This window comes from Orcinus orca, chromosome 10 (assembly GCF_937001465.1).
Source record: "Orcinus orca chromosome 10, mOrcOrc1.1, whole genome shotgun sequence".
Classification (NCBI taxonomy): Eukaryota; Metazoa; Chordata; class Mammalia; order Artiodactyla; family Delphinidae; genus Orcinus; species Orcinus orca.
The window spans coordinates 99,255,657-99,282,207 of NC_064568.1; the positions used below are offsets into that span (position 1 = coordinate 99,255,657).

Consider the following 26,551-nt stretch of genomic DNA (forward strand, 5'->3'; position numbering starts at 1 on the left):
ACTGACCATTTAAATGTTCTTGTTATTGCTAAGTAAAAATGTGGTTTTAATATAGTGTGTACTTATGATCCCATTTTGGAAACATATATGTACATCTGTTTAGAAAAATGATTATAAAACTGTGTTTCAGAATACCAACACTTGTCTTTTTTCTCTGCTTATCTGAACTTTTTACATTTTCTTTAAAATGTGTCACACATAGTAGTAGAATTTTTTAACTTTATGAATGGAACAAAAAGAGAGTTTACTGTTTGTGTTGTTAAAAAAGTTAGTGAATCTCTGTCCTGAAGAAAAAGGACAATCCATCACATAGAAGTAAACATATACTTGATGTTATAGAGCACATAAGCAATTGGAAGTTGGAGAAGTGATCCTTGACTGATTCTTTGATATCAAGCAAGTCCATGTTTCTTTTCTTTTCTCTAGGTATCTTTTCTTAAACCTGGTAGTCACAAATTGGCAACAGACACTTGATTCTATGCCACTTCTGTTTTCATTCAGGCAGCTGCTCGAATGGCTAAAATTTTGAGAGGTCAACTCAAAAAGATGATGAGACCAAAAGGAACACAGCAGGCAGACCTTGCCCCAAGTCATCAAGTGCAATGAAATACAGTACAAAAATCTAACATAAATAAACTGATATGGAAAGGGGCACTCTTGAAATTCAGAGGAAAGCTTTCAGCTCAGGAGAGCTGCACTGTAACGTTCCTCTTCCAGCTCCTGCTCAATGGAGGGAGGGCAGGACCCACCAGTACTACACACAGCACTGCGAGTACAAGAGGGCAAGACATTTTCAGAAGGAAAAACTTGACAGCTTCAGTGGCTTATAATTTTTTTTCCTTTCTCTTTTTCAAAAATTTCCCCTAAAGATTAGGAGTGTCAGACATTGACATCCGTCTCAGAGAACTGACCCGTAAAGTAATTAGAAGAGGAATTCCCCCCATGCCCCACCCTCTTGTCTCAGAGCTGGGTCAGATGAAAGGCACCTCTGTTTACTTCCTGATCTGTCTAATTTCTGTAACAAGGACCATCCCAAACTCATCTCCCAGCAGCTGCTATAACTGAAACTCAAGAGATTGCCCCAGGCACCACGGCACCTCCTTAGAGCTGCTCGACCCTAATGGATTAGCTCTCCTTAGCGCAGGTGGCAATTTAACAGGAGACCAAACTTTTACACTAGTAAGAGACCACTGAAAATTACTTCAAACACCATAGGTCTAAAGCAGAGCTAAGAAAACACAGGATTTTCTAAAATGTGTACCAACTACCCATCCTCTCACCCACATTTTTCAAGGGAACATGATTATGGGAGTAGCGGGAATGACAGGGAGCAAAGATTGATATAATTTCAAAAACGATAAAAAAGTAACATATTTCATTAGGAGTTCTAAAACTGCATGTTTTAACCATTAAATACAAATTTAAGGATCCATATCTGCATAAGGACTGAGTTATATTTCAAACAAAATATGACTCAATTTTTCCGATAGACTGCTTACAATGTTACAAAAAGCAATATCAATGATTATTCTTTTTTTACTATACATTTCCCATTCATTTTAAGATACTAAACACCTTAAAAAAGTAACAAGCCATGTCATCCTTTTCACAATAGGCCAGCATTTTAATTAAGATGCTTGCATAAAAATGTTGGTAAACAGGGCATAACACATATACCATAATATTTCCTAACTTCCAGTGAAAAGCTCACAAAAATATTTAGAAAGCAGATGAGTTAGATAGACAAAAGTCAGATTAGTCAAAAGACAGATTGGAGGCTGAGAAAAATGACTCTGAAATGCTGACAGAAGACTCTAAATTATGGATAATGCACATAAAAGCACTTTGACACATGTAAGAAAAAATGTAGCCATTATTACGTTAGTAATTAAAAGGGAAACAACAGTCCATACACTGGCATTCATGTATATATATATGATATATGTATATACATGATGAACTCTCAAAATTTTTCCTTAGTTTTTTAAACATCAGGTTTTGTAAATTCTAATACAGAAATTAAAGTGATTTGTGGATTGATTTCTTTTTGCATTTAAAAAATAAAATCCCAGTTGTTGAAATCAATGGAAAAGAAGTAAAGCTTATAACATACCTACTAGGAATGTTGCGAAAAATGTCAGATTTGTCTTACCTTTTTAGATTTTAATCTCTTACTAGCTGACCACTACCTATGTGCACTACTGGAAAGAATCCTTTTCAAAGTGAAGCAGATGTGGGGAAAAAAATGGAAATGAAAGCATGTTGCATAAGAATAAATAAAGTCTCAAGATGCTTCGGAGCTCATATTGACTCAGATTTTAACTTCTTTATCTTCCTTAGGGTAGAAAATTGAAATAAAAATATATGGTATCTATTAAGACATTTTGGTACCATAATTGTACATTTTTTAAATAAAAATACAATTTCTACTCTTATTTCTCAGATAAAACTGTGCAGTTTCTATATCTGCCAGAACTTTCTCTAATATTAATTTTTTAAGTAAGTTAATCTTGTGATTTCCTTCCTATGCAAGCAAAAGCATCCTAAGGGGTTTGATAATGATCTGAGTAGGTTCTTAGGGCCGCAAATTGACCTTTTAGAACAGATTCCCTTTTTCTTTATTGCACCTCACTTGCCCTTTAGGAAACAGTGCTGAGTTCCACTTATAGACAAAGCATTTTTCCAGGCATATATGGATCCCAGAATCCTGCCTACTATTTTAATCACCCACAGCTCATTTTATGAGGTTCCATGGAGATGTTTATGAATTAAGTAGCAGGAGAGAAGTATGTTGGAAAAAATACTGATTTAATATCTGAAGGCTGGGTGGTATGACATGAACCAGCTTTGTGAACTTGGACCAATCATTTCATTTCTGTGTTCCCAATTTCTCACTGTTAAAATGAGGAGATAGGGGAGGATTTGATGTCTAAAGTCAATTTTAAGATTAACATTGCATCATAAGATAAATTATATTTGAAGTTTTAGCACCCCTGTCATATTTTATAATACTGTTATAATTTTGCATCATTTTCTCTTGAAGTTATCTTCACAAGTGAGCTGAGTAGTCATGCAATGGAATAATACAGCCACTTTTATTTGTTTTTCTATTTTTGAAGGTAACGGAATAGACTCTAAGTTTGTGACTCACTGCAAGCCACAAAACAACTTAGTGACAGAGTAGAGAAAGGAAACCAGGACCCCTAACTTCCTAATCAGTGTTCTGAATTATAGATGTATTTGTTTAAGAGACGTATTTTGCCAGGAAGTGCCAATTAAGAATAGGATTTGACCTTTGCTACCATTGCTGGAACATAAAAACAAAATTGAAAAAAAAGAGGTTGGATTATGCTCAACCATATGCTTAAATACTTCTGGAAGTAAACAGGGCCCCAGAACATGAGTAAATAACCTGTCTCTCTCTCTCTCTCTCTCTCTCTCTCTCAGAAATAGCACCCATTCTCCACTACCCAAAATGACCCTCATATAATCTAAGAATAATTAATAGCATCTTTATTGTTTTATTTTATTCCTTACAACTTTATCCTAGATTATTTATTATAAGCTTTTCTATCACTGTATCTGCCAAGCATGGCTGAGAGCTTTTCAGTAAATATATTTATGAATTTCCCAATCACACAGGTGTGCACACTGCAGTTTCTATGCCAAGAAAGACCTGTTTTTAAATCCCCACTTTGACATTTAGCCTTGTGACCTTCAGCAGATTTTACTCAAATTCCTTGAACCTGAAGTTCATCGTTCCTACCACACAGGGTTATCATAAAGATGAAAGGAGATAATGCAGGTGAAGGCTTTTAGCACAGGGCTGTTGGTTCTTCTTCTTGTTGTTAATGTTAATATTTTTATCATTATTTATGTCTATTTCTTTTTTTCTCCCCAAAGATACATATCTTAATATCTATATGCCATCCCAAAAGGAATTCAATTAGTTTTGAATTCATTAATGCATAATCATTCTCTGCTTATACCAATAACTTTGTTAGATGCTTTTTTTTTCCCAGGTCAGCTCCTGCCCTTGCATCCTGGTCATTTATCCTAGTTTAATGTGAGACCAGTGAATGGCCCCACTGGGCACATACCAGGGAGATGAGAGAAGCTGCAGAGAAAAGAAGGCTGGGAAAGAGCTGGCAGATGTGAAAAGTAAGAAAAGAAAGAGAGGAGCCCTAAGAAATGCCAATATTTAAAAACTGAATCACTGGGAAGAGGGTGATGTCATCCACAAAAATAGAAATCACAGAAAGAGGAATGAGATTAGGTGGGATATTAAAGAGCTCACGTGCAATCTTTTAGCAAGGAAATAGCATCACATGCTGAGATGGCAACACACAGGCGAAAGCACAGGACTGTAACCTGGGAGACAGGTCAGCCTGGGGTTGTCATCTGTTTCAAGGTTTTAGTTGAAACCAGAAGTTTAAGTTAGGTTGTTAATGAAGAGAGAATAACTGGAGAAGAGATGGCTGAAGACAAATCTTTGGGAAAATATCCATATTTATGGATTGGAAGGAGAAGGAAATATTAATTTTTCAACACAGCTACTAAGCACTATATCCAAGGTTTATACAGGTATAAGTTTATAGTAGTAAAAAAACTGGGTGTGTGATAAAAATATTATACCTTAAATGCATTACTTATGCACATTTTAAAGTAGCTAATGGGAAAATATCATCTTTTCCCATTTAATTTTCTGTTTAAATACAGTTTCCCATACCTCCATGGACCAGGATGGGCTACACCAAAGTCAACATCAAATTATACATCCTTCTAACTTCAAACTTTGCTGCACACTAGGATGACTTAGGGAAGTCTTAAAACTCTTGATGTCTAGGTGGCACCCTGTGGCAATTAGATCAGAATATCTGGTGTGGAAGCCAGGCATTAGTGGTTTACTAGACCCTCAGGTGATTCCAATCTGCAATAAAGTTTGGGAACCTGTTCAAAGGAAAGTGTGAATGAAGGGATGTGTGTGTGTGAGAAGGGAGTGTCAGCATGGTGAAATATGAGCTTTCCAGTTTCGCCTGGACCAGATCCTGGACCATCAAAACTACTTGGAACCATTAAAATCTTAAGCTCACATATTTTTTTATATGAAGAAAGAATTGCAGAAAGATTTCATCTGTGATTAGGGAATTAAACTGATACCTGAGTTTAAGAAGTAACTCTTCTGGCTTGGAAGATGAGTCTCTGTTACTTGACTTTGGGAAAAGTATTTGGATCATTTATCTGGGCCTTTATGATGAAGTCTGAAGAACTCTGCAGAGTTTGCAATGTCTAGAATTGACTGTAAATGATTCACAGTAAACAAAACACAGAAAATTATATATTCTCAGTAGCGTATGGAGTTTAGGAGAAAGAAATTTTTATTTCAAATGCCATTAGAATTAGCATGTATTAATGGAGAAAAAATATCACTCACTAGAGTGGTTTTGGTTATTTTACTTTTTTAAAAGGTGGAACAAAAAAGTATATTAGTTCTTTATATATATGTAGTTTTACAAACTTCTTTTTTAACAATACTGTACCATGAGCATTTTATTTCCCTTTCTTTTTTGGGGGCGGGGAGAGGGACATTTTAAATGACAAAGCAAATGTCTGACATATAGACGGACCAGTATTTATCTTAAAAAATCCAGTTATGTTAGATAACTTTTGTTTCCAAAATAAACAATAGTATAATAAATATTTTCACACAGAGTCCTTTGTATTTTTAATTATTTTTAGGATAGATTCCTAGAAGTAGATCTATGACAGATACAGTCGGGAAGATAAAGGACAAACTCTGAAGGTTCATGATACTTATTGACAAAATATTTTCCTGAAAAGTTGTACAAATAAAAACTTTCACTAGTATTTCATGAGTATATGTCTCATTCTACCCATTCTAACATAGACTATTATTGCTTTAAATATTTGTTAATATAACTTTACTCCTTCAATCCACATATCATCAATTATTAGTAATATTAATCATGAATAAAACTGATTTATAACTTCCTGCTTTGCAACAAATTTAGAAAAAGTGACAGTCCTCTATTTCATTACATCTTTGAATTTCAGAAACCAGAATACAAATTTACCGATTTAAAAAAACGCAAATGAAAGTCTTTCATTTTCCCTGTGAAACTGAATAATGATGGCAATTTTCAAAGGCAAAGGAAAAAGACGTAATATTTTTGAACATGTACTATATATTCTTAAAGTAATTTTGGGATTTTGTTGTTATTTTAGCTGATGAAATTGAATCTCAGAAAGTAAAGTTTTCAGGAATTTTCATTTACTAAGTGGCATCAATGTTATTTAACATCAGTTTTTACTTCAAATTCTATGTTCTTTTGATTAATTTTAAATAAATAATGGCTTATTCTTATTTCCATGGTAAAAAAATAATGTGGGATTTAGTGAGGGCATTGCTTTCTCAAAGGGCAACCTTCTTAGATACTGTGTTGAAAATTAAGAATATTGTAATGTATAAATGTAGTGAATTAAAAAAAGAGATGTTTGCCTAATAATATAAATGTTACAAAAAAGTAACGAAGGAAAAACATATTTTAAATTTTGTTGAGCCACAAATGAGTTTAAATTAATTGAGACAATGAACTTAAACATTGTTTCTGTCTCAATCCAAGAAACCAAGTGTTTTTTTCTCTAGGTTCATTTCTTATTAAAATATGATGCTACAACACAGAACCCCTACATATCACACAAAACTTGAATGTTTCATGTTCATAAGCCACAATAAAAGGGAATGAAACTGTTATATTTAAGTGTATAGAAGTTCTTTAAGTTTCAAAGTAGCAGAAATGATAATGCTGAAATGCAATGAGTCAAGTATTCCTATTTAAAGAAGAAAAACATTTTTATTCAAATATAATTTCTCTAAAATATTTCTTTGTGACCATTTATTTGTAAGGAAAATAAAAATTATACTTTGTTTAACATGTAATGCTGCATCTCTTGATACTGGGAATATATTGAATATATGTATGTGTGTATATATGTATTTAGATTATAGATTGAGATATATTTTCTCCATGCATATAAACATCATATACCTCTATGAATAAAAATGGAAAAATAGTCAAATATACACTTAGAAATGTAAATAAAAGGTTTATATTCTCTATTACATATATACTTACTTGCAGATTATCTCTATACTATATAAGCAATCACATATTATTCATAACTATGTATTCTTTGCAAGTGTATGAAAGTAAGTTCCTTTCCCCTTTAAAAATAATGTTATACATTTTATTTGGAATAAAATTAGCTCTGAATTTCTAAAAAAAAGAATATTAAATAAATGCAACAAGGACCCAGCATGTAATCATGAAATCCAGGCTGTAGATGTAAATTTCCCAAAATAATGAAGTATAAATACAGGAACAAATTTTAAAAAGGGGACAATATCCTTTATGCTGAAGAACATGTAGATGACTAACTTTCTTTTTCTATTTCTATATTTTCATCATTTGGCGGGAAGGGGGAACAACCTTCAAAAACCAAAGATAAAGCAGTTGTACAAGAGTAAATAAATGTTTACTTAAACACTTAAAAGTAAATGTTTCCTCTTTAAAAATGTGTTCACATTTACTTTGAAAATAAAATTAGCTCTGATTTTTTAAAACGATTACACATAAATGTGAAAATAAGTGGACAAGGACCCAAGATGTGTGCATTATTTATAAAAATCTCTATTAATCGTACCTGCCACACAACTTATTTTAATCAATAATTTATTGAAGGTCAGGACCCTTCCTTTGTCTGGTGCTGCAGACAGCGGGGCAAACTCTTCCTGGTTATAATGAAGGTGATTTTCTCATGGTGGGGTTGTGGTTATTGATTCTGAAGTACTCCTGCCCTGAAGATCTGTAAACTAGCCAAATTTGACATTCTGGCTTAGGAAATCACTACAGTGTAAGCCTATTATTAGATAAGGTTCTTTGTATTTTTCAAAACCAAATTAAGTTACAAAATATCTGTTTTAGGACCCAGAAACACACCTCATACTTATGTGGTAAGCTAGAAAGGCCAAATGAGATCAAAGGAAAAATTTACATTTTCTTTTTTGCCAAAATATCGCTATTAACATTCCCCAAATTATTACATTTTACTAGGTTTCTTGGCTGGTTTTAGCCCTCAAGCTCACAAAAGTATTAAAACTGAGACTCAGGAATCCAAAAGAAGCACTAAAATTCAAGCATTTGTACATTAAGAAAAAGAATGCTATCTATTTAATTAACATGTCACCTCCTGGAAGGCCAGGTGTTCCTTAGAAGTTACCTGTGTAAGTATTGATCCATCTAAACTTCATACAACTTGACAAGATAATGTGGTAACAGAAGCTTTGTCTGAGGGGAAAAAATATGTCTAAAGACTTGTTTACTACTTCATCTCTTAAGAAAGGATCTCACAGTGTGTCTTTGTTCCTAAGTAGGATAGTGCCTTTAGTACAAGTTTATGCTTGTAGATAATTTTACTGTGATTGTTTGTTGTTCATTATTTAGATGTGTAGTTCAGAAATGTTATCAGTTTTCCAGGCTATATTACCCCCCTCACCCGCTATGTGGGTAACATATTTGCTATATTTCGATATGGTAGGGTTGATTTCAGAAAATAAGAAAATGCTGTATAAAATAGCAAAAGAATGTCTACTTGCCCTTCATATTTATTTAATTATATACTTTTATATATACACAGATATGCACGCACACATGCATGTTTATGAACTACAAATAAATATATAGCTATGCATATATTTGTATACTAAAATGTTTTTATGCAGATTCATACATTTATGAGAATCATTACTGTGATTGGGATAAATTTTTTTTCATATTATTGAACAGTTCCTTGAGAAAAATAAAATATAAATATGACTGGCTTACTTTAAAAATGCTTGGGAGTAATAATAATTGTGCAATCCATAAAATAAATTTGAGTGTAATGAAAATATAAATGAGTCCTAGTACCTAGCTTTTATTGTTCAACCAAATGTAAAGATGCGACCAGTAGGTGCCATTTTTAAAATGAGGCTGACCAAGCCCTAACTACAACAGACAGTGCTCCTCACTTACAAGGAACTTCTGTGAGATAACCACTTCCACTGCAACTGTTATAGGACTTATTACTCACTTTTAAGAGTCAGGTCAAAATGCTTTAAAATATTAAAAAATAAGTAATTTTAAGTCTGAGAAAGTAAATGTGAAAATGTACTATCATAATCTGCCATGACTCACTGAACTGACTGGCAAGCAAAATGCAAAGGGAAATTAAGAGATCTAGCCCGGCCTGTGTAAAAGAGACACAGAAATACAAATTTTGGTGATTAGGAGGGTTTAATAATATAGGGTGAAGTAGGAGCAATTGTCCAGGGTCTACCATATCATAAAGAAAGAATTCCACTATGAATCCATATGTTGAAATTTTGTGATTTCTTAAATTAGGTTCTTTTTCAGTTGTCTATGTGACAGATGACTCTTAAACTTAGTGGCTTAAAATGCTGACTATTTAAACATCTTTCATCATTCTCCGGTTGTCTGGGCTTAGCTCAGTGGATTTTTTGTTCTTGCAATGTCACCTGACTGGACCCCTGCACCTGGTTGGTAGTTGGTGCTGGCTGGCTGTTGTGAACTCACATGAAACTTTGGAGAATGCCCCATTTCTCTTCCACTTGACTCCCCCATGTGGTTTGGGCTTCTCACAGAGAGCAACTAGGTTCCAAGAAGGAGCATTCAAAGAAGACACATTCCAATGTATGAAGCTTATCAAACCTGTTTGCATTATGCTTACTGACATCCCATCAGCCAAAGCTTGACACCGGGCCAAGCTCAACATAGATTTAGCAGAGGACTATACAGGGCATGAATTAAGAAGGCATAGGTTCATTGGGGGCCTCAAAAATAACTGTCTTCCATAGTTTACCTTGTATTTATATGCCTTAATATGGGAGAAGTGGATTCAGGGTAACAGGATTTGGAGGGCGAAGGCCAGCAAGAATAGGGCTCCAGCTGGAGAACAGTTTCAGACTGACTGCATGGGAAGCTCTGAAGCTAAATTTCATACAGAGTTAGTCCAGCCTTCAGGGAAGAGGGTCATGGGACTCTTAGAACCAAGCCAGTCAACTTTCAGCAGAGATCAGCTCTACCTCTTAAGAAGGGGATACAGTGGTACAGTTCAGGGCAATCCTCTGGGAAATGGGATCACTGTTAATTATTATCAGCTAACCCTCATAGTGGCTGGAGCTAGAAGTACACCGTGGATATTGACATGCGAAACTTGGCTTCCTTGTTCCTAGGGATATTGATCTCAGCAATCTTGATTCCATAAATACTTCTAGTAAAACTGTCATCCATTCTACGTCTTGACTTTCAGGACCTAAGAGCTACATCCCTAACCACAGTAAAGCATTCTCATGAACTTGAGTCTTACTATCAGAAAGACCTAATATTTTTTCTCCCTACTCAGATATATGAGTATTTTTATATTTATTAGAATAATTATTATATTTTCTCTCTACTCTTATAAATCTATATAAAGGAAGACAAAAATAATCTATGACATTCTTATTTTTCTTTACTTATTTTTGGAAAATATATCCTAATTGAAGAAATCACTTAGCTAATATGTTAGCTACTATGTATTTAGTACATACTATGTAACAGTCACCGTACTAGCATTCTACATGTATGAAATTATTGGGTCTTCACATCATTGTGGGTTGTAAGGATGAGGCTATGAGAGGCTCATGAGAGGCTATGAGAGGTGATTCTACTGGCAAGTGATACATCTAGTATGTGAATTGTGGATGGGAAAATAGGAGATATATCCATTATGGTACGTTGCCTCTTTAGGGAATAAGGGCTAGATATCTTTTAGACCATTTATTACTCAAGGTCCAATCAGGAGAGGTATATCACTCAGTAATTTAGGGACTTCCCTGGTGGTGCAGTGGTTAAGAATCCGCCTGCCAGTGCAGGGGACATGGGTTTGAGCCCTGGTCCAGGAAGATCCCACATGCCGTGGAGCAACTAAGCCCGTGTGCCACAACTACTGAGCCTGCACTGTAGAGCCCATGAGCCACAACTACTGAGCCCGTGTGCCACAACTACTGAAGCCTGTGTGCCTAGAGCCCGTGCTCCGCAACAAGAGAAGCCACAGCAATAAGAAGCCTGTGCACTGCAATGAAGAGTAGCCCCTGCTCATCTCAACTAGAGAAAGCCCGCGCGCGGCAATGAAGACCCAACGCGGCCAAATATAAATAAATAAAATAAATTTATTTTTAAAAAGTATATCACTCAGTAATTTAAAAATAGGAAGTTTAATATTAAGAATTATTGAACTATGATAGAAGAGTTAGTACAAAGGTGTAAAGAGAACTCTGAAGGGTTCCCTAGGGATGTGAAAGTACTCAAGAAAGGACAAAGTTTGAAGTGAAGCCCTTTCCCAAGGCAGAGGAAGGCAGAGGTTCAGATCTCATTGGAGAAGGTGTGATTTCTGTCCACCGTATGGCAGAGAAATTGACTGGTTTTTCCCAGGCCAGAGCTGGTTCATGGTCACTGTCTAAGCAAGGAGAAAACTTTCAGGGTGTAAGCAAGCTAAGTCTCATGGGCAGGGATGGAAAGGGAGTCAGGGTGCTATTGTGAGTGTTAAGACCAGGAGTATGTGTTATCTACTCTGGGAGAGACACAGAAAACAAACCTCTGGAAAGCAGGTGAGTGAGCCTGGCTGATACAGCTCTCAAGGTTGGTGGGCAGTTTCTCGCTGGGAGTCACTGTACTGATGCAGGCAGGAGTCTGGAGTATGTGGAATCTGCATTGGGAAGGCCCAAGGCAAGGTCACCTCAAGCTCCGGCCCAGGTTGTGAAGTCACTGAGGGGGTCCCCTCTGGGTTCAGAGCTGGGGCAGTGCACAACCTGATGTTTCCACTCACATGCCCTACTGACTAAACATGTAGCAGGAGCAGGAAAGAGCAAAATAAAGCCCACTGGAACAGGGAGAAAAAGCCCTCTCCCTCCTACGTGTCCCTACTGCGCCCTCTTCTGACCAAGCTTTACACAGCGGTCACTGTGTGGGAGAAATACTTAAAGAGTCCAGTAGTTGTCATGGGGCTGGTACTGAAGGGTGAATTTGCAGATGGGATGCAGTAAAGCCATCACTGGCACAAACCATAAAACAACTGTTATTATAGAGCTGATTTACACAGCTTAAAAATCACTGGAGAACAGTTACACTAATATTTAAAATTATCTTTTGAGAATAAGTTAAACATCTAAGGAATGGCATAGGCTGTCTAATAACACCTAACACATTTTATGACCTAAATTGCCAGGAATGGTGTACCCCAAATCTAACAAGCCCTGAATGCTCCCAACTTCCTTCCAAAGCATAAGTTTCTCCATGGAATTATTATTATTATTATTTTTTGGCTGCACTGAGTGACTTGCAGGGTCTTAATTCCCTGACCAGGGATTGAACCCAGGCCCTTGGCAGTGAAAGTGCAGGGTCCTAGCCACTGGACCGCCAGGGAGTTCCCCTCCATGGAATTATTGAACAAACCACTTTCCTAGTCCCATTCAGGAATTCTTTCAGAGGGAAGGGCTTCAGTCATCTCACAGTAACAATACTTTTAAAGTAATCAATACTTGTGACAACTCTTTGAAATCCCTAGGATGAGTTCTTTCAACTACGGACATACTTCATGGAAGACACATAAATTCAACAGGAAGGAAACTAAAAAGTCAGAAAAGTTTATGATTTTCTATTATAATTGCCTTTCAGAACTGAATGTGATTTCGGTCCATGCCACCCAAGTTCTATTCTAGTTTTAGGTTTACAAGATCTCGAACAGAATCTAGAAACTGTAAATGGTCGCTCTTGGTTAATTTTATTATTAGCAAGTAATCAGAAACTCATCTAATGTGTCTTCAAGTTTCTGAAATTGGTTCTCATTTTGTTTTTGAATTATTTTTTGGAAGAGTAGCTACTCCTAAAATTCATTTTCTTTAATGTATTTCGAAGAAAATAAATTAGGACTGGACAAAATTGAATTATAATTTATGTTCCCATAAACTTTGCTAGGTTTTAAGTACTTATTTGCCATGAAATTTTTAGCCAGTTTTATGTCCTTAACACAGGAACAATGCATTACAGAATTCCCCATTTCAAATCATTATACTGTTTTAATTACACTCCCTTTCCTAATCGCAAAGGAAATGTTAAGTGGAGAATCTTTTTTTAAGATTTATATATTTTCCTCTAGTTGAGATAAGATCAGATATATTATGTGGGGGAATAAGAGAGATTTAATAACTAGCTGGCTTTCCCTGTACCTGTCACTAAACCAGTTCTTTTTCTTGGTTATGTTTAGGTAAGTTTAAAAGTTAACTACTTAAAATTTATATATTTTATTACAAAGATCTGTTTTCAATAGAAGCTTCCTTAGTTTTATAAAAAATGGAACCTAGATATATACTAGGCATATTATGTACTTAGCATATGACCTATGGGCTCAGCAAAACAACCTATATGAATTGCTATAGCAGAATATAACAGGAATATTAAAAAATAAAATTTAGGAATTTTATACACCTGTAGTGGAATTTCCAAGGCCTGTTCTCTCCCCTCTCCTCCCTCTTTCTCTCTCTCTCTCTCTCACACACACACACACACACACACACACACACACACACGCACAAACAACATAGTATCCATTATAAGAGATTTCATTATTATGAACTTAACTATGTCATATTATGATACAATTCATCTTTATGAAACATAATCACATAAATACCATATAACATGGTTAGTAAAAAAGGTGGATACAAGTGCTTTCATCACTTTGTTTAAAAACAGTCCAGGATGCCTTATATTTCCCTTTAATTCCTTTGCACATTAAAGAGTAATTTTCACTTCTAAGCAGCGTTACATAGAAAAGATCTTGCGACAAACCCATGTGAAAAGGCCTCTATTAGAGTTAAGATCAGAGATTTAAAATAGATATCTCAGTTTTATGAGATAAATTATAAATTTAGATTCATCAAACTTATCAAAATTACGGATTTTGAGGTTTAAATCTCAGTACTGCAACTTCTAGTCCTGTGGTCTTCACCTAGTTTATGAGCTTCTTTATGTCAGTTTTCTCGTCTAAAGTTTGGGTGAAAATAATACCTACCTTGAGGGTTGTGAGTATGAGGAAGGTAGAGTATATACAGAATAGTGTGCAGATATAGACAGATAGACAGATATAGACAGATAGATATAGACAGATAGATGATAGATAAAGTGGTGAACCACGCACAATGCAAGATGTTTATTGAAATGTTAGTATCATTGCAGCTTTCATCTTTTTCTTTTCATCACTATAATATAAAATGTTGCCTAAAATAGTCTGAGTGCTCAATAAATACCATAAAGTACCTCCCAGTAAAAAAAAAAAAAAATGCAAAATATATTTTGATATACATTTTTAAGTGAACAAATAAATTAATGACTGTTCTTAATATCTTTCCATTTTTGATGCTATACTATAAAATCTAGAAAGGCAAATATTGATATATTTAAGCACAAAAATGAAGACTTATTTTCTCTTAGTCAATGAATTAAAGGTGTGTGCACCAGTTTCTCAGCAGTTAATAATTAAATCAAAGAAAAATTAATAAAGACAAAGATGATCTGAACTAGAGGAACAGCCTTGACTTTCCATTCACTGAGATAGATCATACTGGACCGTAAAACAAGCCTGGATGTTATCAAAACAACTGAAATCACAGAAAGTATGTTTTCTGACATCAATGAAATTAAACTAAAATCAATAACAAAAAGATATCTAGCAAATCTCAGATATTTAGAAATTAAACAGCACAATTCTCAATAATTCACAAAGACAAAATCACAAAGTAATTAGAACAATTTTTAATTAAATGGCATGGAAAACACAACGTATCAAACTTTATAGGATACAGTTCAACACGTTTAGAAGAAAATTCATAGCTTGACACTCTTTTAACAGAAAAGAAGAAAAGCTAAAAATCCATGGCATAAGGGTCATCTTAAGTAGCTAGAAAAAGAAGAGCAAAGTAAATCCTAAGTAATATATGTAAGAGCAGAATTCAATAAATTTAAGAGAACAAGGATAAAACTAACAAAGATAAAAGTGGTGCTTTAAAAAAATCAACAAAAGTGATAAATTCCTAGTAGATTGTTCAAGAAATAAAAAGAAGAGGGAATGAATTACCAACACCAGGTATGAAAGAGGGATTTTGCACTACAGATCCTTATACACATTGTAAGTAATTAAAATTTATATGTAATTATAAAATAATTATAAATATAGTGTAAAGATTATAACTTTTAAATAATATTAAATAGTTATAAAGTAATTTTATGAACTTAATGAAATTTACACACACACACACACACACACACGTATGCATGTACACCACAGAGGGCCTAACACTTTCACTGGTGAAGTCTACCGAACATTAAAAGGGTACCGATCTTAAACTATTTCAAACAACGGAAAAATATCGATTATTTCTCAACTGCTTTTGTGAAAAAGAAATTAATTACCAAAACTTGAAAAAGACATTACAAGGAAAGAAAATTATAGGCCAATAACCCTCAGGAATTTAGCCCTGAATGAAATATTAGCAAATAGAATCCATTTATGATGATACATCATGACCAAGTAGAATTTACTTCAGAAATGCTGGATTGATTGAACATTCAAAATTAATCAATATAATCCACATTATCAGAATAAAGAATAATCATGATTATTTCAATAAATATATTAAAAATTTGACAAAAGTCAATTCCCAATCATGTCAAAAACTCTCTGTAAAGTAGGAATAAGAGGGAGTTTCCTCAATTTGATAAAAAGCATCTGTAAAAAACCTCCAGGTAACCTTTCACTCAGTAGTGAATTATTGCACAAATTTCCTGTAAGCTTGGGAATGAGGAAAAAATGAACACTTTCACCGTTTTTATTCAACATTTAACTAAGTATGCTAGTCACTGTAATAACTAAATAAATAAGCTGAAGACATAAAGATGATAGAGGAAGAAATAGAAACTCTACTTGCAGATGGCATGACTGTTTATGTAGAAAATTCTAAGGAATTTATAGAATAGCTTTAAAAACTAATTAATAAATTTAGTATATTCACAGGGTATAAGGTTAATAAGTAAAAATACATTATACTGATACGTAGTAGCAGCAAATATTTTGAAAATAAAAATTTTTAAAATATATTTACAATAGGTCAAATTCATATAATACTTAGGAATAATGATAACAAAGCATATGCAAGTTCTCTCAATGGGAGCTATAAAATATTGCAAAGAAAAAATGTAAGAAACAAATGGAAAGAAGCATGATGTTCATGGACTAGAAATATTAATATTATTAACATGCCAATTTTATTGTAGTTGATCTATAAATTCAATGAAATCCTCATCATAACTTTTTTTGTTACCTTCAGAAGAGTTTTTTGGTAGAAACTGATGAATTAATTTTAAAATAGATATGGAAATGCAAAAGACCTGGAATAGCCAGAGAATCTAGAAAATGAAGAATAAAATTAGAACTACACTATCTGACTTTTAAGATTTCTTATAAAGCTGCTTGAGAGATGGTCAACTGTGGATATATCTTGTTCTTCTACACCATTTAGAATTCTGAGCCATCAATCACCACTTATTATTCTAGAGGTATGTAAAAATGAGTGCCAGATAGTCACACTTAGGAGAATCTACTGAATATGAAGAGAAAAAAAATTAAATAGCACACACATAAGGCATTCATAGAAGAAATTAAATAGGATGTAGGGTTAGGAAGGGGTTGGTCAAGGTCTTTTCAAAATTATTCTACAAAATACTGCATCTCTAAGATATAGTTTTTAAAAAACGTTCTGTGCCCAATTAAACTAGAAAAATTTTGCGTGGATTATCCGTCTCCTCATGGTCACCCCAGGCAGAGTTGCAACAAAGGAAAACTGACTAAACCCATGGAGAAAACCTGAAGTGAATAAACCTGCTTATTTTATCGAGATTCAGTTGTTAATCAAGCTCTTTGTTGTTATTATTTAGTTAATCATGGAACCCTTTCTCTTGGGAACAATATTAATGTGTTAAATGCAGCACATTCTGGGAAGGGCTGGATTATTCTAGTAAAAGGACTCTGCGGAACTGCGAGTTTGTGGGAAAGGATGATTATGCAGGAAGGAGGCAAAAGGAAAAAAAGAAACTTGTCATCTTTGGCAAGTTTCTTTCACCTAACTTAACAGGAGTTTCTGTTTTCACATCTATTTGCCCAGATGAGTATTTTAACAATAAGCCTGTGAATAGCTCAGTAGCATGGGTAATGCAGCATACGTCTTAAAATCACCCAGCAGCTGGGAACCCATCTCACCTTTCCCAACAAATCACAAGTGAAGAAGAAGAAACCAAGGTTTCTGAAGATGATACAAATTCAAACTTGTGAATTCTTAACCATCAGTGCAAACCTGGGGTTAACTGGAATCTAGGCTTAAGAGTACTTTGAAAAATCATGTTAAGTATTATATTTTTAAAAATAATAGTATGTGACTATCAATTATAGAAGTAAACCCTTATAAAAATCTTCCTGACCAGAAGTGATTTGAGGAGATAGATGTTGGAATACCTATATTGGTGAGTCATAATCATTGGGAATGTGGGAGTATGTGTCCTACTGGATACATACTTCGAAAAGAAGAAAAAGGTAAGAATTCTATGTATTTAAAAGAGAGCAGGCAGGGCTTAAAGAATTGAGAAACATTTCTATCAAACCAGAATTGTTCTGGGAATTGCACAAATTGCTCCGATATTGATGAGATAATTATCCAGCAGGCACCTTACATATTCCTATTGCTTTTCCATTTCCAGGTCCCCAAGGGTCCCCTGGACATTTAGAATTAGACTCACCAGAATTATTATTCCCAACGTGGGCTGTGATCACAGCAGCACCCTATTAGACACAGGAACTTCAGGGACAACAGAGGTCATCATTACATAGCTCCGAAGCAAAGAGCCTTTGTTCTACTGGTTGGGGGTTTAACATTCTCTGGCTGTGCTTAATTACTGGATGGCCTTTATGCATTAGAAGAAAGGTCATTTTGGTCAAACATTTAAATAAACCATCTCTCCTACACTCATAGAGCACCTATGACTCAGAGTTTTATAAGAATCAACTGGTGCAAAATAGAGGACAGTCAGCACCTGTGAGATCCTGAGCAATCTTGCTTTCTAGAGTTCAATTTTGCCGTGTGTATTGTGAGAGAATTGGAGTAATTGGACTCCGGGATCCCTCCCAAACTCTAAAGCAAGCAAGCAAACAAACAAATGAGCAAAAACCACTATAATTTTATTGAAGTCAGGGATCTAGGTGGGAGAAGGACTACATTCCTCCACTGAGCAAGTGGACCTCTCCAGGAGGTACCCTGCCCCTTCTTACTGGGACAGCTCTAGCTTCATTGTAACAGTCTAAATACTGAAACACAAATCTCACTCAAACTAGCATTTTAAATGTTCTAATTTATTATGGCCACTTAAGGAACACTGTATATTCTCTTTTCTTCACTTGAATACTAAAAATAGTAACATAAAGAGCAACTGTTTTGTAAGGAGCTGAATTTATTGAGGGAAGAGGGAAAAAAGATGAAGTCTTTTATTTCTCTCAAATAAACTAGAAGTATTTTTTCTAAAAGGTGGGAAAAACTGTCTGGCTTTCTAAAAGGTAGGTAAAATTCCTTGCAGAAAGCTAGTCTTCATTACACAGAAGAAAAATATTTGATCAAAGTTTGCATCCTGAGATACAGTACAAACTATATAGGTCATAACTTAATTTCATGCTGACTGTCCCAGATAAAGGCTGTAAGAGGGAAGGTTAGCTCATATGTTTTGCTTTCAGATTCTCTCAGTTAAGTCTAGATCCCCCTTTTTCCATCTGGTATGACAGTCCAGCATGCACCCTGCCGATGACATCACATAAACCAACAGGAGAGTAAGGCACCCCAGCATGAGACAAACAGCATTCTGTCAAACTTCCAAAGGTGATGTACTATAATACATTGAAAAAGCAAGCAAACTTGAAAGACAATTGGAAAGTTAAGTTGATCATCAGTGGTGTGGGGCAGGCACAAACTATTTTGTGAAATGAGTGCTTTGAATTAGGATAAATATGAAAGCTTAAGGCTGATTAATAGCTACTGTATTCAAAGACTTCTGAGATATATTTCTTAGAACTGTGGACCAGAGTAGAAATGCAAACAGATTAATTAACAATAATGTTTTTGTTTCCATTGCATGGAACCAAACAGAATAAGCAAGTTCTACATGAATAAATATTATTTCCCAAGGAAACTGTGTTACAAGATCTTAGCCATAGATGCTTTTATTGGCCTGTGCCCAGACGTCTGCCATCACAAAGTCAGAAGAAAACCACTATGTGCTAACAAACAAGGAAATCGACTTATAATGGAAGTTAGAGAGTTTTCCTTCCCTAGATGCTGCTCCAGTCTTAGAAAGTTCTTACGTTATTTTGGAGTGGCGGGGCTCTGACACGGGTTTTTTTTTTTTTTCCTTCAGATAACTAAGCCAAGGTACTGTTCTTGGAAACTTTATTTTCTCCATGTCATTTCTCATCATTAACCCTACTGAAGGATGTGGTGCCTGAAGAAATACAGATTATCCAGCTTTCAGATGACAAGGTTAGAAATGGGATTCAGTTGGTACCGTGCCAGAATTTCCCTTTTTTTTGGTTTTTCTTTCCATCACTCTTCCTTTCAGACCCGCTATGGTCACAGTTGAGGATTTCCCATAAGCAGGACCAGAAAGTATGACGTAAAGGACTGTCAGTATTGCTCTTTCTCTTTCAAGCATGGTCACCATTAATGTAAATACAGTAAAAAGAATGGAAAAAAAACTGTTATAGATTCAAAACAATGCATCCCTTCTAAATCCATGTCTGAGTGCTCTGAATATGGATATACTCAGATTGTCTTTTCACTCATTTGTTCTTACCTTCTGTTATTCATTCACTGCTTCACATTTGGTGACTCAATAATCATTTATCACTTGCTTTTTATTTTGTAAGATAAACACAATGCTACGGGCTTAGGAGATATACAGATTTTCTCTTGTCATAAAAGATTGTGCTGCTTTTCCTGAATGGTGCTTCCAAAACACATGGAATTGGTTAGCTTTATAATGAATGTGTTGAAACATAATGGAACAATACCCTGAATGTTGGAAAATCGGCGCTCTCAAATGATTTTCTATGCATTTCATAAGTAATTTTAAATCTATGGTCAAGTACTCCTTGACCTATGCTAATGCCTTGATTTCCCCAACAGCAAAATGAAATCAATAATACACAGCATTTGCTTACTTTGTGGGAATATTTGGGATCTATGAGAAAGATGATTTTTGCTATTTTGAAGAATTATAAAGTATCCTGACAAAATATCTTATCACATTTATCAGATGAGAAAATATAAAAGCAACAAAATTTCAAGTAAATCCTTTATACTTAAGACATTTAAATTGGAACAGTAAGTGCATGTGTTAAGAATGACTATGTATCTATCATATAAAGTTGTTTTATATAAAGGAGCTGTACTCCATAGTAGTGAACCAGGTATTAAATATTACAGCCTGAAATGGCCTTTTTTTTTTTTAACATCTTTATTGGAGGATAATTGCTTTACAGTGGTGTGTCAGTTTCTGCTTTGTAACAAAGTGAATCAGCTATACGTATACATATATCCCCATATCTCCTCCCTCTTGCATCTCCCTCCCACCCTCCCTATCCCACCCCTCTAGGTGGTCACAAAGCACCGAGCTGATCTCCCTGTGCTATGCGGCTGCTTCCCACTAGCTATCTATTTTACATTTCGTAGTGTAGATACGTCCATGCCACTCTCTCACTTCATCCCAGTTTACCCTTCCCCCTCCCTGTATCCTCAAGTCCATTCTCTACATCTGCATCTTTATTCCTGTCCTGCCCCTAGGTTCTTCAGAACCAGTTTTTTTTTTGATTCCATATATATGTTAGCATATGGTATTTGTTTTTCTCTTTCTGACTTACTTCACTCTGTATGACAGACTCTAGGTCCATCCACCTCACTACAAATCAATTTCATTTCTTTTATGGCTGAGTAATATTCCATTGTATATATGTGCCACATCTTATCCATTCATATGAACATAAAGAAACTTAGGTTGCTTACATGTCCTGGCTATTGTAAATAGAGCTGCAATAAACACTGTGGTACATGACCCTTTTTGAATTATGGTTTTCTCAGGGTATATGCCTAGTAGTGGGATTGGTGGGTCATATGCTAGTCCTATTTTTAGTTTTTTAAGGAACCTCCATACTGTTCTCCACAGTGGCCGTATCAATTTACATTCCCACCAACAGTGCAAGAGGATTCCCTTTTCTCCACACCCTCTCCAGCATTTATTGTTTGTAGATTTTTTTAATGATGGCCATTCTGACTTGTATGAGGTGATACCTCATTGAAGTTTTGATTTGCATTTCTCTGATGATGAGTGATGTTAAGCATCCTTTCTTGTGTTTGTTGGCAATCTGTAGATATTCTTTGGAGAAATGTCTATTTAGGTCTTCTGCCCATTTTGGAACTGGGCTGTTTGTTTTTTTGATATTGAGCTGCATGAGCTGCTTGTAAATTTTGGAGATTAATCCTTTGTCAGTTGCTTCATTTGCAAATATTTCCTCCCATTCTGAGGGTTGTCTTTTCGTCTTGTATGGTTTCCTCTGCTGTGCAAAAGCTTTTAAGTTTCATTAGGCCCCATTTGTTTATTTTTGTTTTTATTTCCATTTCTCTAGGAGGTGGGTCAAAAAGGATCTTGCAGAGATTTATGTCATAGAGTGTTCTGCCTATATTTTCCTCTAAGAGTTTTATAGTGTCTGGTCTTACATTTAGGTCTTTTAATCCATTTTGAGTTTATTTTTGTGTATGGTGTCAGGGAGTGTTCTAATTTCACATTTTTACATGTAGCTGTCCACTTTTCCCAGCACTATTTACTGAAGAGGCTGTCTTTTCTCCATTGTATATTCTTGCCTCCTTTACCAAAAATAAGGTGACCATAGGTGCATGGGTTTATCTCTGGGTTTTCTATCCTGTTCCATTGATCTAAATTTCTGTTTTTGTGGCAGTACCATACTGTCTTGATTACTGTAGCTTTGTAGTATAGTCTGAAGTCTGGAAGCCTAATTCCTCCAGCTCCATTTTTCTTTCTCAAGATTGCTTTGTCTATTCAGGGTCTTTTGTGTTTCCATACAAATTGTGAAATTTTTTGTTCTAGATCTGTGAAAAATGCCATTGGTAGTTTCATAGGGATTGCACTGAATCTGTAGATTGCTTTGGGTGGTACAGTCATTTTCACAATGTTGATTCTTCCAATCCAAGAACATGGTGTATCTCTCCATCAGTTTGTATCATCTTTAATTTCTTTCATCAGTGTCTTATAGTTTTCTGCATACAGGTCTTTTGTCTCCTTAGGTAGGTTTATTCCTAGATATTTTATTCTTTTTGTTGCAATGGTAAATGGGAGTGTTTCCTTAATTTCTCTTTCAGATTTTTCATCTTTAGTGTATAGGAATGCAAGGGATTTCTGTGCATTAGTTTTGTATCCTGCTATTTTACCAAATTCATTTATTAGCTCTAGTAGTTTTCTGTTGGCATCTTTAGGATTCTCTATGTATAGTATCATGTCGTCTGCAAAGAGTGACAGCTTTACTTCTTCTTTTCCAATTTAGATTCCTTTTATTTCTTTTTCTTCTCTGATTGCTGTGGCTAAAACTTCCAAAACTATGTTGAATAATAGTGGTGAGAGTGGACAACCTTGTCTTGTTCCTGAACTTAGAGGAAATGGTTTCTGTTTTTCACCATTGAGAATGATGTTGGCTGTGGGTCTGTCATATATGGCCTTTATTATGTTGAGGTAAGTTCCCTCTATGCCTACTTTCTGGAAGTTTTTTTTTTATCATAAATGGGTGTCGAATTTTGTCAAAAGCTTTTTCTGCATCTATTGAGATGATCATATGGTTTTTCTCCTTCAATTTGTTAATATGGTTTATCACATTGATTGGTTTCCGTATATTGAAGAATCCTTGCATTCCTGGGATAAACCCCACTTGATCATGGTGTATGATCCTTTTAATGTGCTGTTGGATTGTTTGCTAGTATTTTGTTGAGGATTTTTGCACCTATGTTCATCAGTGATATTGGCCTGTAGTTTTCTTTCCTTGTGACATCTTTGTCTGGTTTTGGAACACTACCAAATTTTAAATTATTAAATAATAAACAAAGTATAGCAGTTTAAAGGTAGACATTCTTTTCACGTTTATATGGATTTCTGTTTCTTCTTAGGTCAATAACCTGGAAAAAATAATAGTAATCTAGAATGTTTATGTCATGTCACCTTTAAACTGATATTTGAAAACGTATTAGCGTCTTTTTAGTGTAAGGGAAAACAACATGATTTTTCAACTTCCCAAATATCATAATGCAGAACTGAATGTGATTTAAAGATTCTGAATGAGTCTCTTGAAATCCACAAACATTAAGTGATCTGAGTGGTAATTTGATGAGACTGTAGGCCATTTACATTACCATGAAAGTCCTGGATTATTTCTTTTATGATTATTTAAATGCCATATATAGCCAAACTCTTCACTGTAGATATACTACTATTTTGAGATAAGAAACCATATGCTAAGGCAAAATTCTGAACGAGGAATAAAACAAATTGCTTAGTATAGTTGTCACTAGTTTCCTCTTATATAAATAGAATATCTAAATCATAATATTTTAAGCTAAAACAGCAGTTTTGAAAGTTCAAATTCTCTTGATCTATAAAAGTAATTTATGACTGCGCAGTAGGCAAAACAAATGTTACCAATCCATGGCCCAAATTATTAAGTAGAAAAGACCAAGGTGGGCATAATTATTTTTACTTTTCTGACAGATGCAATTTTTCACATGCTAATGCTTAACTACATGATGGGAAGGGTTAGGAGAAGTAGATTGTCACTGAAATCAAGATGCACTCGTAGAAAATGCTTGGTGGGATGCAGGAATGTGTTTTGAACTTTTACATACAGCTCTCCATATAGAAAATCCAATATGTAGTGTAGATATGGGGAAAAAAATAACCCTGCTTGTTTTTACTTACAATGATTTTTGGTCATGTGGCTGAAGCTTGAACATCTGTTTAAAAAAACAACAAAGTCATTCCCAAAAAGTAGTTTTCAACTATGAACAGCTTATAGTTTGCAGGTTACTTCTACCCTATGGCCTTTAGTTCCACAATCCGTAAAAGGAAGAGGCTGCATTATATAATATTTAAGGTATTTCCAGATCTAAAATTTTACATTTTTATTAGAATGAAGTCTTGATGGATTGATGAAAGATACATATGTGATAAAGGAAGTATAGTAAAATATTAAGTAGATGGTGTGTGTACAGCATTTGCTATATTTAAAAAAATTTTCATGATAAAATGTTGAAAAATGTACCTTAATATCCTGTAATTGTATACTGATATATAAAAATGAATACATGCCATCACATAATTTATTTTGATATTTACATTACATTTGATATTTACATTGATAACTGAAGTATAATTGAATTTTTTCAGCTCCATTTTATAAATGTAACTGAGAAGGGAAAGGACTTATCTAAGGTCACATAACTCGTTAGTGGGAGAATTTTTTTAACAGCCCCTGTTGGTGAAATTAAAGTTCAAATTAAGCATTAACATATATCCCTTTCATGAGGCAGGCATAGCTATGCCGAGCACTTATTAAATGTGCACAGCAGCACACCATGGACATCATAGAGTTTCATGGGACTTTACAGTTTCACATACATTGCCTCATTCAATTAATTTAAAAAAAAACAAACTGTAAGATGGGTCATCAGGAAGTATTACCTGCATTATAGCAATGAGGCCTCTCAAGTCAGAGCAATATCATGACTAGCTCAGGATAACAGAATCAATAAAGATAAAAACAGATATGGGTCCAGAATCCTGACTGTCTATGTCCTACTGGAAACATGAAGACTATGAAAGAAAAGATATGGACTTTACTTAGAAACAACTAAAAGTCAAATTGGTGAGATGTGATATGTTTTATGAAGCAACCAGAAAATAAATAAAAACCACTAGCAAATGTTATTGGTTGTGTAAAACCAGACCCATAGGAACTTATTTACTAAAGACATTCAAATTAAGAGAAAAGGGTGCTGAAAAGACTGTTACTCTCAAAGGACAGAACCTAGAATTTCAGACATTGGTATCAATTCTGAAAATTTTGAAAATAAAGTTTTAGGCTTTACTGGCATTTCTCCAATTCTCCAGCAAATTTGATAATATAGTAATGATCACTTTTGTCTTCTAAAAAGTGAATCTTGAGATAGTTCACTTATATACTTGACTAATTTCTTTATTTATATTTAAGACAATACAATAAATGTTCATATTGGTCCATCATGAAAAGGCTTGCTGTACATCACCACGACCTCAATCTGGTCAACCTATTCTTGAAAGGAAGGACCCCATGACTGTATCTTTATCAGCATATTATGACTATTTAGGAATCTGCAGTGACTTTGAACAATGCAAAGCTGTAACAACAGAATACACAGAAAAAAAATGAAGAAAAATTTTTTTCAAACACAGCTACAAAATGTTGTTTTTGGAAATGTTGGATTAAGAAAATTAAATTAGGTGGTTTGAATATACTCTCTTGTGTTGATACAATCTCAAATTGTCTAAACGAAATTTAAATAAACTATATATTTTCCACTGTGCATGTTCATGGAGAAGAGGAAAAATAAAAATAATAAATTGAGTTTGGCAGAATAAATTATAAGGTTGATTTTAATTGGTTTATTAACTAAGATATTATTATATTATTATTGAATACTTAAAAAAAAGGTGATTTACATTTTCTTCGGTGCTTGCATGCAGATTTCATTCTGACAGTCAGCTATCTATCTACCTATTTGCCATTGGTCAAAATAGCGGAATGTGTGATTATATCTCTACAAATATGGTACAAAATCTGTATAATAAGGCAGTCACAAATGCATAAGAATTCTAATGTAATTATAGATCATTATCACATACTCTTTAATATGAACATATAATTTAGAATATGACACAATAAAAATTCCTTCAAAATTGAAGGACACATTCAGATTCTAAAGATAATGACATTCCACATTTAAGGGGCAGCGACCCTGCATAAAATCGTTAGACATTTTCCTTTTCTCCTATTCTCTTCTCTAATCCATGGCAGAAGGTAGAATGTTGGCACCTTAAAAATCTTAGGTAAAGGCATTAGTTTCCTCATTCCCAATCACTTTAATTGAATGTGTAGTATGTATACAGAACTGTAATTCTGTCCAGAGGTTGCTTGTCAAGCCATGTTTTTATTGTAATTACCTGATTTGTTCAGCTTTAGTCATATTTAC

General features: G+C 34.5%; 1 long non-coding RNA gene across 1 annotated transcript in view; it reads right to left on the minus strand.

Annotated features, from left to right (window-relative positions):
- LOC125965555 (uncharacterized) overlaps positions 1-24,267 on the minus strand; it is a 135,709-nt gene extending 111,442 nt beyond the window's left edge. The window contains exon 1 of the long non-coding RNA XR_007479584.1: positions 24,243-24,267. This is a non-coding gene — a long non-coding RNA (uncharacterized LOC125965555). The remainder of the gene's footprint in view (positions 1-24,242) is intronic.
- Between the last annotated feature and the right edge of the window lie 2,284 nt (positions 24,268-26,551).